This window comes from Bombyx mandarina, chromosome 09, assembly GCF_030267445.1.
Source record: "Bombyx mandarina strain Sakado chromosome 09, ASM3026744v2".
NCBI classification, from domain to species: Eukaryota; Metazoa; Arthropoda; class Insecta; order Lepidoptera; family Bombycidae; genus Bombyx; species Bombyx mandarina.
Window position 1 is genome coordinate 16,031,503 of NC_143216.1, and position 14,783 is coordinate 16,046,285.

General features: G+C 35.7%; 1 protein-coding gene across 3 annotated transcripts in view; it reads right to left on the reverse strand.

Moving 5' to 3' along the window:
* LOC114239731 (uncharacterized) overlaps window positions 1-14,783 on the reverse strand; it is a 109,188-nt gene that overhangs the window by 80,056 nt on the left and 14,349 nt on the right. Inside the window, exon 1 of one of the 3 annotated variants that reach the window (XM_028170089.2) lies at window positions 504-813. The exons of the other annotated variants lie outside the window; for them this stretch is intronic. The gene's annotated coding sequence lies outside the window, so the exon portion shown is untranslated. Of the gene's footprint in view, window positions 1-503; window positions 814-14,783 lie in introns of those variants that run through there. 3 annotated transcript variants of the gene reach the window in all.

Here is a 14,783-nt window from a genome sequence, read left to right on the forward strand (position 1 = left end):
TATCTTATATGCATTATTTAAAAAAAATATTAGCATTGTGCACTTCTTCTCTATATTCTCTATAAGTGTGGAAAATTTCATACTCCTCCGTCCGCGCAATTTCCGTAAAAAGGGATACAAAGTTTTTGGTTCACGTAGTAATGTATAGATGTCAATAAAAAATAAATTACGTTTATTAACGTCATTAGGAACACATAATTCTACTACTAATTTTCATCTACCAAACCCACATTGCTGTTAAGTAGGTATGTTCATATAATTATTTGGAAGTCTTACAAAACGACTGCATACAAACTTTGTGGTTTCAATACACTACATTTAGCGATTTTTAATTAAGACAAGCCGAGAATTTATTACAATTTTAATTTCAATTTCCAAATTGTTAATTGCTATGGAACGATTTACGAATACTGAGAAATTGAAATAGTCAATTACTAAACATGTTACATAAAGATGTAAAAAAAGTACAATGAACAATTAAAATATTAAAATGTCTTTCATACCTTTTATGTTTCGTAAAGTTCCTTATTACGTTACGATTCAGCAATAAATTATTGTCAACCGATGTAAATGGGAACATTTCCACTATAGCACTAGTTTTTTTATTTATTTATTTATTTGTCTTTACACTTTTTATTCTTCATCAACACACAATGCAGTTATAATATACTGAACATGTTTATAGAGTCTAGTCTATTTATGCGAACGAAGGAACTTCGAACGTTTTATTTGGTCGTGCAAATGTTATCGTGTTAAACATTCTAGTCACATTTCGCTTGCGACGAGGACGTCCGCTTACAACGGTTCTGTCAGCTGAACTACCTAGCCAGGCCTCGCCTATGCTTCACCTTTTAGTTCGGAGCTCTCGAGCGTAAGAGCACTTACTGTTTTCCTTGAATTTTCCTGTTCTATATTATTAATGAAAGAAATACTTTTCTGCTTATTATTCAGATATTAGTTTTGCCTGAGATAGAAAAATTAGTATTGCAAACAAACAAATACTTTTTTTTGTTAACATCTCTATGGTTTAGTGCCTTTCGGATAACAAAAGTTTCATTATTTTCCTTTGACAATTTTCCGGTAACATAATTAGCAAAGCTAGCGGTATCTTGAACTTATTAACAACTTATTTTGAAATCTGTCAATTTCATTTAAATATCGAATCGACAAATACGTACAGAAAAACCTTTATTTTTATCACTTGTCATTTACCTAAAACCTTCAGTTTTAAAAAAAAGTTTTTCTTAGACGGAACCACTCACCTGTCTCTCATTCAGTAAAAAAAAGAGTTCAGTTTTTTTAAAGATAATAATACTGTTTAAAATATAAATTTCAAAAGAGATTAAAGGCTTTAAATATTATTTTCTTATTATATCACAGAAAACGCAATTAATTCTTTTATTGTTTATTCATTCTGAAGTACTCCCTATCATTGTAAATACATAATTATATAAACTGTAATATTTCAAAAGACAAGTAAAAAATAGAATATTTTCTTAGATTTTGATATTTTTATGTTCATGACTACAGTTATTAGTTTCAAGGTCTATCTGATTAAGTGCTTACAGTGCCTGTGACATCACAGTGAAAACAGTAACAGAACTTGAGACTTGAGGCTGAAGTTATTGAGTATTGAGTAATGAGGTTGAATCTTATTGTTTCACGGTTGTCCTACCCGACTGGTTCACGGTAGATATAAGCAAAATAGCAGTGCCTATTGGTGTGCGAACGTTGCGCGCTACCACAAGTGTTATGTTTATCGCATTAGCCTTTTTTTATCCTACCTAAGTTAGTAACTTCCGAAAGGTTATACTAGGTTCATTGGACGTATAGGCGAGCTCGCCTGGTAAACTAGCCCTAGCAAGAGCAGTGCTTCGCAGAATCTACCAACGGGTCGGTAACGCCACCCACCGAGAAGATCCGGCGAGAAACTCAGTGGGCTGTGTGTATTGGTTAGTTTACTCGCCGAACCCTTCGTCGCAAGCGACGGATTCGACGAGAACGAAGACCCAAGGGCACTGACTCGCTGAATCTACCATCGGATTAGAATTGCGACCCACTGAGAAGATCCGGCGAGATTTTTTTTTTTCTTTGATGGGTGGACGAGCTCACAGCCCACCGTAATGCGTTTCGGTTTGAAGGGTAGGGCAGCCGTTGTAACTATACTTGAGACATTAGAACCTATAATCTCAAGGTGGGTGGCGCATTTACGTTGTGGATGTCTATGGGCTCCAGTAACCACTTAACACCAGGTGGGCTGTGAGCTTGTCCACCCATCTAAGCAATAAAAAAAAAGCTATCTCTAATAGTTGTTATTACTATTGCTGTATGTTGTATTACTAATTGTTGTTATAAAACTCAAAACAGTTTTGAATAGTCTTCGATAGATTATATTTGATTGTAGAGAGGAATTCTATTTGATAATGTGATTCGAACAAACGGATAAATTGTTTGACATTTAAAAACAATTTAGTTTCGCGACGACCTGAATTGGATAAATGTTGTTCGTTTTTATTTGACAATACGTAAGCAGTTTACTTCACACAGTTTATAGTAGAATTATTTTGTCGCTGCAGTTTGGGTCATAAAACATAGCCCGGCTAGGGCGGTGAGCATGTTGCGCGGGCGCAACGCCATTATCGATAAAAACAAATGAGTCATCGAAGGCAGGTACATGGCGGCGGGATGGTATACGAAGGGTGGTGAGACATTGTTATGAGTCATTTGTAGTTAACTGCAAGTTATAGTAAATTATGTCGAAGAGAAATGTGTTTTTGTGCATTCGTTCTCTGAATTTCTTTAGTGACATAATGGCTACTCCTTTGTTTTGTATCAAAACGGCAAAATTGATTCAAAATAATATTTGCACGTGTTGTTATCAACAATGTGTTAAAAAATTTCACTGAAATAAGAATAAATCCCGAAAAGTTACAGACTGTTAATTTCTGCCGTTCTCGTTAACTTGCTGCGGCGATATGTGGTGTAAGCGTTCGATTAGTGATTTTTTCTTTCATTTTTATCACTAACCCACAAAATGACAAAACTAAATACACTATCGATAACGCTTATCGACAACAATAATGCGCTTCACTATGCCCGTCCATAAGGCTCGTGAGTGGAAGAGAGAGGGAAATACTCGCTTTACCGCTCCGATTTTTTATGACCCAAACTGCACGGACAAAATAATTCTACTATAGTTATGTTTAATTATAAAATAAAGTCAGTATTTAAGTCTTTAGTCGTATATAAGTCGATTCTCATTAATATGTTTCCCATACGCTCAGACAAAGAGCAGCACCGTTTCAAGTTCACGGTTATCCAACACGTGTAACTGTATATTACGTACATTATCTGTTTATTCTGTGAAACCGAACTCATAAGGTATTGCAAATATTGTTTAACCTTTTTAAAGATTACATTTAATAAAAAAAATTTAAAAGCTGTATAGCGCAGCACAATTTCTAAACCATTTCGTCTTTGTTCAAGTGAAACTGAAACATCAATGACAATTACAGTTTTAGATAATGTTTGTAATCACCTATCACGCGCTGGTTCGAACAAAACCTTCAATACAAAATGTTCATTTGACACTTTGATAATTTTTTTAGACCCTCAATAGCACACGTAATGACCTCCTTATAAACTACTAATACTGACAAAATTTCACCAGATCACACTGAAGTTAGCTAATATCTAAATATTAGGACATTTCGTGCTCTATCAGTCATAGTTGAATGCCCATTGTAATCAGATATCGCCAAAATTAGGTCGGTATGTGGCTTATGTGCTGTGTGAAATCGCAGACATATAAGGTCTTGATAGTTTAAGGACGTGATTACATAATGTTGCTCTAAATGAAAGGAGCTTGCGTACCTAATGATTATTTATTTAATGATGAAATATTTGTTTTTTTTTGTAAACTTTAACTGGAATATAGGTTTCGTAGGTACTCGTGGTCGTAGGCTGACATATGGATGTTGTCTGAATATTAATAGTTACTTGACTGTGCCTCAGTCAAAACTGTGTTCACTTTGACACGATTAGCCCACAGAGTTTCTCGCCGGATCTTCTCAGTGGGTCGCGTTCTCGATCCGAGGGTAGATTCTACGAAACAGTAGGTCCAGTTTTAGCAACACACCCGGTTTGAGCCCCGAGAGCTCACCTACACGCTAGGGTAACACTGATATAGCCTCTCAAGGCTATCAGCATAGGTAGAGAAAAAAATGACGCGATTGCAGTGAGTTCAATAAGATTTTTGTTTGTCGATATTATAATAAGGTGACAATTATTTCAGTTCTTTATAATGATTTGCCTAATCCCTAACCTATGTCTAGTAAATATGGATCATTAAATATAGGTACATATATTTATTATTTATATATTTGTAACAAACTGCGTCGTGACTAGTTTTTGAGTGGTTCGCCAACGAACGTTAAAAATTCAGCTGCACCTTTTTTAATTCGTTCGACAAGTTATCCGACTGGTGCATTGGCAGTGTGTCCCACTTCTTGCACCACACAGCAAAGTTGTTACTCACAGTCGAACAAGAATCGGATATGCGTGGGACATCGCAAGCTAGTAGGTATGCTAAAAACAATTTAAAAAGTGCGAGGTTTTCTTTTTAATATTTCATTTACCTATCGATTAGTGACAAATTAGTGTACTACAAAAAAATTATATATTTTATTGAACCTTTCTGCAAACTTTGTGACTTTTTACAAAATATTACCTTAATTATTGAGGCCGTCAGCGCAAAAGTGGCCTAAGCTTACCTGAGCTTACTATAGTAAGTATAGAGACAATGAGATCTGAATTTACTTTTACACTGCCTCATAGGCAAAAACAAAACAGGCAAAAATAATGTTGACAAAGCCATCTGTTAGCTATGGGTGAAACTGGTGGTCAGACTACTTGTGAGTCCGCACGGGTAGGTACCACCGCCCTGCCTATTTCTGTCGTGAAGCAGTAATGCGTTTCGGTTTGAAGGGTGGAGCAGCCGTTGTAACTATACTGAGACCTTAGAACTTATATCTCAAGGTGGGTGGCGCATTTACGGTGTAGATGTTTATGGGTTCCAGTAACCACTTAACACCAGGTGTAGGGTAACCTAGGGTAGGCCGGTTTTGCATCAAAATTTATTATGTTTTAAATAAATTGCAATATAGTAGAACCACGAATATGAAAAAATGTAGGAAAGGCCACTTTTGTGCTGACGGGCTCAATTGATATTGACAATGAGTGATATAAACATAATTTATACTATGAACTGCGAACCTATCTATCCGTATACTACAATAAAACATATCCGCTAAACAGTACGGATTGTACGTACATGTTAATTGCCTTTATCGCGGAGTTTATGGTTAGTTAATACTTATGTATCAAACTACAGCAAAGGCTCGATAGATCGACAGTCCAAATGTAATTAAGAACTTGATTATCATTTCTTGAATTTGTTGAAAGCGCATTGCAGGTTCTGGTCAAATTTAATTTATTTATTCTTAGAAATATATTATAATAGTAGTAATCGTCTCACTTCAATATCCCCGAGCTAGGATTTTCTGCTATGTTATAAATGCGACATAGAATAAGACAGAGAAAAAACAAGCAAGACTCTCATTACTAAATATCTTTCACAAAGATATCGACTACGACCGTGAATTGAGCCCACGCATTGAAACTTTTCAAGTGTCTACATAAGTATGGAATATTGGTGTTACTTTTTTTTATGAGATTAATTTTATTGAAACATTGACAATTAACATTATCTTAGACTATAGTATGGCTTAATCTATTTGCCCTGCGAGGAAGTCGGGTTAGTCTTGTGTAACTACAAGATGCTTCGCGATACTGTTGAATGGCAATCCTTCATCGTGATTTCTTTTAGACTTGAGTCACGATCACATTCACTACAAATAACTGGTCCTGCCGAACGCTTGTGGTTTCATAATTATCCATTAAAATATCAAACAATAATGTAAATCAGCTCTAAACATTTTACAACCTAAGGCTTAATGTGTACGAGGCCGATATGAGACAAGAAAAAAAACACTCATACGTCAAAACCAAAGATCTCTGACAAGGATATTGACTCCCACAATAAACTGAACGCGGACAGTACAGTAATATTAATCACTAACTACTATTAGTAAGGCGAAACGATCGTTCACTATATACATTCTAATTGATTCTATTCTAATTGATAATATTTGTTACTATGTGTTTTTATATGTATATATTTATGTATATGTATTTATTTAAGTACGAGTATTTGTATCTATAAATATTATGTATGTTATATATACACATATGTTTAAGTAATATCACCTTCACACTACACCTACTAAGCTTCATCTCTGCACTCCCGTAAGGTAGACTGTTAGAGAATGCCTATGGCATTAAGTCCGCCTTTATACTTTCTAGTATAAGAAGTTATAAAGAAAACAAAAAAACATTTAAAAAATAATAATATTAGTGTATTCATTTTCAAAACCTGTGCAAATTAATAATTTTACTTTCGCTCATTTTAATTTCCGTCTACAATAGAAGAACTCACATTAACGATAAAACGTTGAAAATAAAAATGAAACTTTCGTTTCTTATCGACGAATCTTATTGATTTACGTTGTGGCATTGAGTACTAAACGAAGTGTGAAGATCGCTAAGAATCTTTATAATAGAATTTTTATTGTGGTTATTTCTTACTTGCGAAATGTTTTTATTCGTTAACTTGGACCGTCACGGACTACGCCCGCCAAGAAAATTCACTTCCCTGTGTTGTTAATGAGTTATTTTTAAGAAACAATGTCAATGGATTTGATGTGAGCATTGCGTCATTGGAATTAAATGGTTGAGACGAATGATAAGAATCGATGAACATGGTGAGTCGTGCTTAGGGAATTTTATCGACTTGATGCATAATGATTACTAGAGAATTTAATTAATGGCTTTTATAACGTATTATAGGTAATGTTATTTTTTTTTTTTTTGCTTATATGGGTGGACGAGCTCACGGCCCACCTGGTGTTAAGTGGTTACTAAAGCCCATAGACATCTACAACGTAAATGCGGCACCCACCTTGAGATATAAGTTCTAAGGTCTCAGTATAATTACAACAGCTGCCCAACCCTTCAAACCGAAACGCATTACTGCTTCACAGCAGAAATAGACAGGTTGGTGGTACCTACCCGTGCGGACTCACGAGAGGTCCTACCACCAGTAATTTTTTGTTAATACTTCAATGTTATGTTAATAAACGACCGCAATCTAATAGGTTATGATATCAGTGTGCTTCGAGATCTATCCAGACGCTAAAAAGTTGCATCCGCCTGTTTCTGTTTACTGAATTTAAAGCAAAAACGAGCGTATTCACGAATAACTTGATATAATTGAAATCAACAAACTAAAACACCAATTTTACGAATTAATTTCGCGTTTAATTGTTTCTACGATCCGCATAAACTGAAGAACACACGAAATGCCTTTTAACTAATGGTAAATGTATCTTCGTTAAAATACATTTATTATTTATTGACCTTGATTACTTTTAATATTATTTTCCACTATGAGTTGCGTCTTTACGCGCGGATTCGTATATCAATCACCCTTTGGCCAATTTATGCCTTGAACCAATCAACAACCTTCAAGTTGTATTGGAAGGGCAACTTATTCTCTTTTTGGGCAGCTGCGTTCCCAGTATCAAGTATACAGGCTCCGCTAATCTCTTTACGTCAAGTGAGCCTCTAACTCAAGCGCCAGTATAAACGTATTATTATTTTTGCTTGGTAAAAATACATATTGAAATTTGGATTCCGCAGAGCAGCTAAGAGATTAGCTACTATTTAAATTATTATTTTTATTATTACGGCTTTTATTTTCTATCACTAAAGACAAGCTTATGGCGCGCTTGTTGGCCAATGTTCACCGTAATCAGGGGAAATCAGCAATGGTTACAGCTAAGCTGCTGTCTCATTTGACGGATAGGATAGCGCGCAAAAAACACGGAAATTTTTTTTAGCAGTGCTATTGGAACGAGATAATCTTGAAGCAATGTCACAAATGAGTTAATTACAAACTAACAACGTCACTTGTGAATATCCCCTATCGTAGTCACTTTTTGTTAACAGATAGCAGACACCGTACATACCAAAGTTCTCACATTATTTGCTTGCAAGACTCCGTAATTTTCATGCAATTGTCACGTTTCTGCATGAGAGGCGATAACACGAATGCTATTACGGTTTGATTATCTTATTTCTGAAGTATTTCTTAAACATCACATACTTAAAGTAATTTTGTTACGGCCTAGTATCTAGTTGATTTTATTTCGAGAACCTAAAAATCGATTACTATCTACTCCACTTCTTGAGTATTACCGATAATGACTCCACGATGACCTGGAGCTCGATTCAGTCAGTAAGTATCTACAGTCGGCATCGCTGCGCCATTTTGAGAAGGCGGCACGACATGAGAACCCTCTCATCGTGGCCGCTGGAAACTACATACCCGACCCTGTAGACCGAATGGTAAACCGTCGACGTCGCCCAAAGCACGTAATTACGGATCCTCCTGATCCATTAACGGTGCTTTTAGGCACCACAAGCACCGGTCACCGTCCTCGTCGAACCCGTCGCTTACGACGAAGGGCTCGACGAGCGAATTACCCACAGACACAGCCCACTGAGTTGCTCGCCGGATCTTCTCAGTGGGTCGCGTTTCCGATCCGGTGGTAGATTCTGCGAAGCACTGCTCTTGCTAGGGTCAGTGTTAGCAACTCTCCAGTTGAGCCCCGTGAGCTCACCTACAAACGTTAGGGTGAAGCTGAAATAGCCTCTCAAGGCTATCAGCATAGGTAGGGAAAAAAAAACCGTTTATTTTTGACCATACATAGGGGTAGCTATTTTATATCAGGTGGGCCATATACTGATTTCTTATTAAAGCAATAAAAGTATATTAAAGCAAAAAAAAATCAATTTGTTTTTCTGGAAGTAAGAAATAATTTTGTAAATTGTTTCTCGGCGGATCTTCTCGGTGAGCTGCGTTTCCGATCCGATGATAGATTCTGCGAAGCACTGATCTTGCTAGGGCTTGTGTTAGCAACACCCCCCGGTTTGAGTCTCGAGAGCTCACCTACTCGCTAGGTTACGCTGGCATAGCCTCTCAAGGCTACCAGTTTAGGTAGGAAAAAAAAGTAAATTGTTAGCATTCGATAATCCTGATACATTTTTAGTTGATTTTTTGATGTAGGTAGAAGTTTTCGTGTTTGCATACATAATATGTCCATATGTTATACAACTGCTGCTGCCTTGAATATATGTTACGCCACTCAAACTTACTTTGAGGCTTTGAAAAGGTGATAGTGCAGCTGCGCAAACAAACACTTTGACAGTATGAAGTTCAGAGGACAAGCGCGCACGCTATAATATTTAATCATAATATAACAGCAAAGTATTAATACAAATAAATGTTTTTTTTTAATCGTCAGTGCAAAACTAAGTCAGTCAATGTGGTGTGGCGGTAGCCATCACAGAACACAAGATATTTGACAGATGGCTGAATCTTGCTTACGACATTTTCAAGATAAGCTTTATGCCTATTTCTGCCGTGAAGCAGTAATGCGTTTTGGTTTGAAGGGTGGGGCAGCCGTTGTAACTATACTTGAGACCTTAGCACTTATATCTCAAGGTGGGTGGCGCATTTACGTTGTAGATGTCTATGGGCTCCAGTAATCACTTAACACCAGGTGGGTTGTAAGCTCGTCCACCCATCTAAGCAATCGACTCGGCCTCAGACAGCCTAAGCTATTTAATAGGTAAGATAAAGTTTTTCAGATATATGACAAGTAACAAAATATCGTTTAGGCTATTAGAATGTTGTGAGTTTTAATGTTTCGATTGCTTTGTGAACTAAGTTAAAATTTTCATTTACATTTGAAACCAAGATAATGTAATAATTGTCACTTAGACTTAAAGGGGAAATTAATTTTTAAGATTATTATTGTATTTCTTTATTTAAACTCAAATATGAGTATGTATCAGTATTTTGGGATGGTAAATTTTAATCCCATAGACGATTTTACTTCTGCAAAGCGGTCATTTTTTGCAGATTAAGAACAAGTATATTTTCTCCTGAATTTATAATATACACTACCACATAGACATTATTATTATACACATTGATTTTGGGTTTTATTTACTCGAAACTATGGAAAGATTAGATTAAGTTATTGACCATTGTACCGACGATTATCTTCTAAGCAGAATATATTTTTAGGTACAGTTGGATTCCCTTTTAATGAAGAACAGAAAACGGAAGTGATCAACACGTGTTAAATGGAAATCGTATTAAACATTGCCTTAGAAACTAAACAAGTTTTTTTTTTTTTTTTTAATAGATCGATATGTTATAGCTCCGACTATGAGTCTAAGAGATTGCATGCATATATTGATTAAAAAAAAAATTTAAATGAAACAAAAAACTCGACTGCGTTAAAAATACTAATAAGATATGTTGATAAAGTATTTTTTTTTTTTTTTATTGCCTTTGTAGGCAGACGGACATACGGCCCACCTGATGGTGAGTGGTTACCGTCGCCCATGGACTTCAGCAATGCCAGGGGCAGAGCCAAGCCGCTGCCTACCGCTTAATACTCTCCACAAGCCTCGTTTGAAGAAGGACATGTCATAGCGCTCGGGAAACACCGTGGAGGGGAGCTCATTCCATAGCCGGATCGGAGGCGGGAACTAGCTAAATACATAGCTAATTGGCGATGTTCAAATGGACACGTTTATTACACACAAATAGATTTTAAATCATTGTTCGTCCCCACCTCTGATACTTAACTCAATGAATTCTGTCAACGACTTTAGGCTGTCGAGCGTGTCCAAAATATTAGTCACACATACAAACGCTCGAAGAATATTATGCTTTTTCAACAGTAGGGTAAAAACGGCACGAAAGTTGTAGGGTAGGAATCATCTAGAAAATGTAGAAAGATGTTAAGAATCTAGTCGGTTACAGTAATCGGACATAACTTCTTAAAAATTACATCCATAATATGTTATAATGAACTCTGTATTAAAACTAAATTTACTAACGCATTTACTTCATTAATACCAATCTCTGCAGTTATAATAAACGGATTTCGGTACGTGTTTTTTTTATAAAATGCTGACAGATCCATATTCAGAACATTGTGTAATCAAAATTCCGCTTAAACTGTCATCGGAGTTTTTTGCGGGGAGAAATTGACAAATATCAGAGTTAATGCTTACCGTGTGGACTTTGGCCGTAACATTGAATCAATGCCTTCCACGAAAGCTTAGTCATCAATTGAATAAAAATGTTAACATCATACGCCTATTTCACTTTAATTATATGTGCGATTTGAACTTTGAAGCCATAGCCCACGCTAAGATTTATAAAATACATAATTAATTGTACGTATTGTTTAAAAGGTTGTCACCTTGGGCGATTGTTGTTTCTCTAAACAAATGGCAAGGTATTAAAATTTCTTAACTATTAACCTACTACCTACTAAGTGGGAACTAAAGAAAGAAAATGACAACGGTACTTTACTTGAGTGACTCAGTACGAGTATAGTCAGTCCGTGAGTAGTTGGAATAGTCCTAAGGGGGCTGGCTACCTACGATTAGGTAGGGAAAAAATAACAGGATTGTTAAAATTACGACAAAAGAATTAATCCGCTAATAAACCTATTTTGCTAAATACTCACGTTCATACAAGGCATTCGTATAATTTAGACCACGATATCGCTTTTCATACGTTATAAGAAATGTGGCTTTGCTTGATTTTTAGGCTTGTTATCCGTGAATCGTGCGCTCGATCACAGTTCGTCCGATTCAGGTGTGGCCAAAGAAAGTTAAAAAATAAATTCTAAGAAATCTTTTAATTTCTGCTCATGGAATAACACAGCCAGATATTGTTGGCGCTCAGGTAGGTATTTATTATGGTATAATTACTAATTTAAATTTTTCATGTCTAATAGTTCGGATAGTCTCAACGAAATTTGTGCAGACAGATATAAATATATTAGTGGACTTAGAAAAGGGAAGTAGTACGCAATATTACGTTTGATAAGTTAAATGGAAAATGTAAATAGAGATTGTACGAGATTTAACTTATTCAATGACTCTCAATACAATATTCACAGGAAAGTGTTTGCTCATATTATTATATCGACAAAACAAAATATTATTTCCATAATTTTTTTCTTGAATATCAGTGTATTAGTTTGGGTGAAAGTGTTTTTTGTAAATGTCTTAACAAAATTAGCTTTCTATAAGTTTGTCTTGTGTTAAGCGGTACGATTGAAAAGCTTTTAATTTTTTTTTATCTTACTTACAACAGAGAATTGAGTTTCGTTTTTTAGGTTGTATATTATTTAACAGAAAAAAAAAACATAATTAGATCTTTTTTTATTGCCTAGATGGGTGGTCGAGCTCACAGCCCACCTGGTGTTAAGTGGTTACTGTAGCCCAAAGACATTTACAACGTAAATGCGCTACCCATCTTGAGATATAAGTTCTAAGATCTCAGTATAATTACAGCGGCTGCCCCATCCTTTAAGCCGAAACGCATTACTGCTACACGGCAGAAATAGGAAGGGTGGTGGTACCTACCCGCGTGTACAAGAGGTCCTACCACCAGTAAAATACAATAGCATTTTAATTGAATAAAACAGTATAGTGTAGTAAGTTTGATTGCTCAGAAATTGTTTCCAAGGCGACTAGGCGCACGATTTACACTTCCAAACAAACAGAATTGTGTTTTGGAGCATTTTAATTGTACCGGGTGACCTTTATCTCGGAATTCTCTTAGATGCATTTCGTTTGTTGCCAAGTAAGGAAATACAATGTTGAAAAGCCATACATGTAAGCTTAGAGTGACAGTAAACATTGAGTTATGCGGAAAGGTTTGGTTCGGAGTAACAACATAACTGTGTAAAGATGGATTTAACATTGTGAACAAGTTTACTACAGTAGTCTCGACTAAAAACATGATTTTCCATTAGGAACTAAGGTTTTCCGTTACCAGTTTCTTATGAAATGTTTACAATAAACTTAAAATTTATGTACGTTTGTTGGATAATTTGCATAATGTACTTGAGTATTTTTATCTTATTTGGTAGGTTATTTTTGAGCTTATCTATATCAATTTTGCTTCTTCTAGCCATAAATACTGTTACAATAAAAAAGAATCTATTGCAAATAGATTTTTTTTGCAAATGCAGTACATTTATTACTTTTACAGTTTAATACATAAATATAAAACAATTTAAAGTTTAAAAAGCTTATTCGAAGTGGTCTCCATCGGCTGCAATACAGTCCTTTAAGCGTTGAGGCCAGTTATCAATAGAAGCACGCACTCTTTCCATGGGAACATTTTTCACTGCCAATTGTACGGATTGTTTTAGGAACTCCAAATTATCATGGCGCTTAGAGCAAGCCGTACTCTCTAAAACTGACCATAAATTATAATCCAGCGGATTAAGATCGGGACTAGACGACGGCCAGTCTTCAGCTCTGATGAAGTCCGAAACGTTCGTTTCCAACCAAGACTGCGTAGACCGAGTTTTATGACCTGGCGCCGAGTCTTGCTGGAAGGACCATTCTTGATTATTGAACATGGTGTTGTTAAGGGGCTTCACTACCTTCTCAAGAATGGTATCTTTTTACAATTGTGAAGATGTTTTGATACCTTTTTCACAAAAGTATGGCTTAGTCACTCCTTCATAGCTAATACCCCACCAAACCATCACTGAAGTCGTAAAGTGCCCACGTTGCACTCTGTCGACTAATTGGGAAGCTTCCTTAGAGCTTTGAGGATAAATACGGTCATTTTGTTTGTTAAAATGTTGTTCAGTTGTAAAAAAATTCTCATCCGTAAACAAATTTTTTCTATGACCTCCCTTTGCGTACCGCTTCAGTAGTTGTTTCGTTTTTACCACCCTATTCTCTTTTAAATTATCAGTTAAGAAATGACCAGTACGTCTCTTATAGGCTTCAAGTCCTAAGTCATCTTTTAAAATACGCGACATGGTTCTAGGTGCTATCTTCATCTCCCGAGATAAAATCTTTTGCTTTCGGACAGGATTTCTTCGAATTATTTCCCTTACTGCTTTGACCACCTTTTTCGTACGAACACTACGTGGACGGCCAGATCTTTTTGTGTCACAAAGAGAGGAGGTCTCATTGCACCTATTAATAGCCCGGTACACAAACATTTTACTAATACCAAGCGTATGGAGAGTTTAAAAAATTGCATTTGGCTCCATACCTACTTTGTGTAATGCAATCACAGCGATTCGGTTCTTTTATCACCTCACTCCATTTTAATATCGCAAAATATTGTACAATGTATTGGCGCCAAAATGAGAAAACTCAATGAGCAATCATATAAAAATGACAGATTTCAAATTCAAATGTAATATTTTGTTTATTTTTAATTGTAACAGTATTTACGGCCAGACTAAGTATACTATAATAATATAATAAAGAGGAAAGATTTGTTTGTTTGTTTGTATTGAATAGACTCCGAAACTACTGAATCGATTTGAAAAATTCTTTCCCTGTTTGAAAGCTACACTATTCCCGAGTGACATAGACTATATTCTTTTTTGAAAAAATTAGGGATCCTTGCCAAAACTCCTATAATGTAACCTAAGGTGTAAAAAATTACCTAAAATATTCTCTACATCGCGTGCCTTGTGAAAACTATTGATGATAGAATAAAATAATGTACTACGACTTTATAGAACACA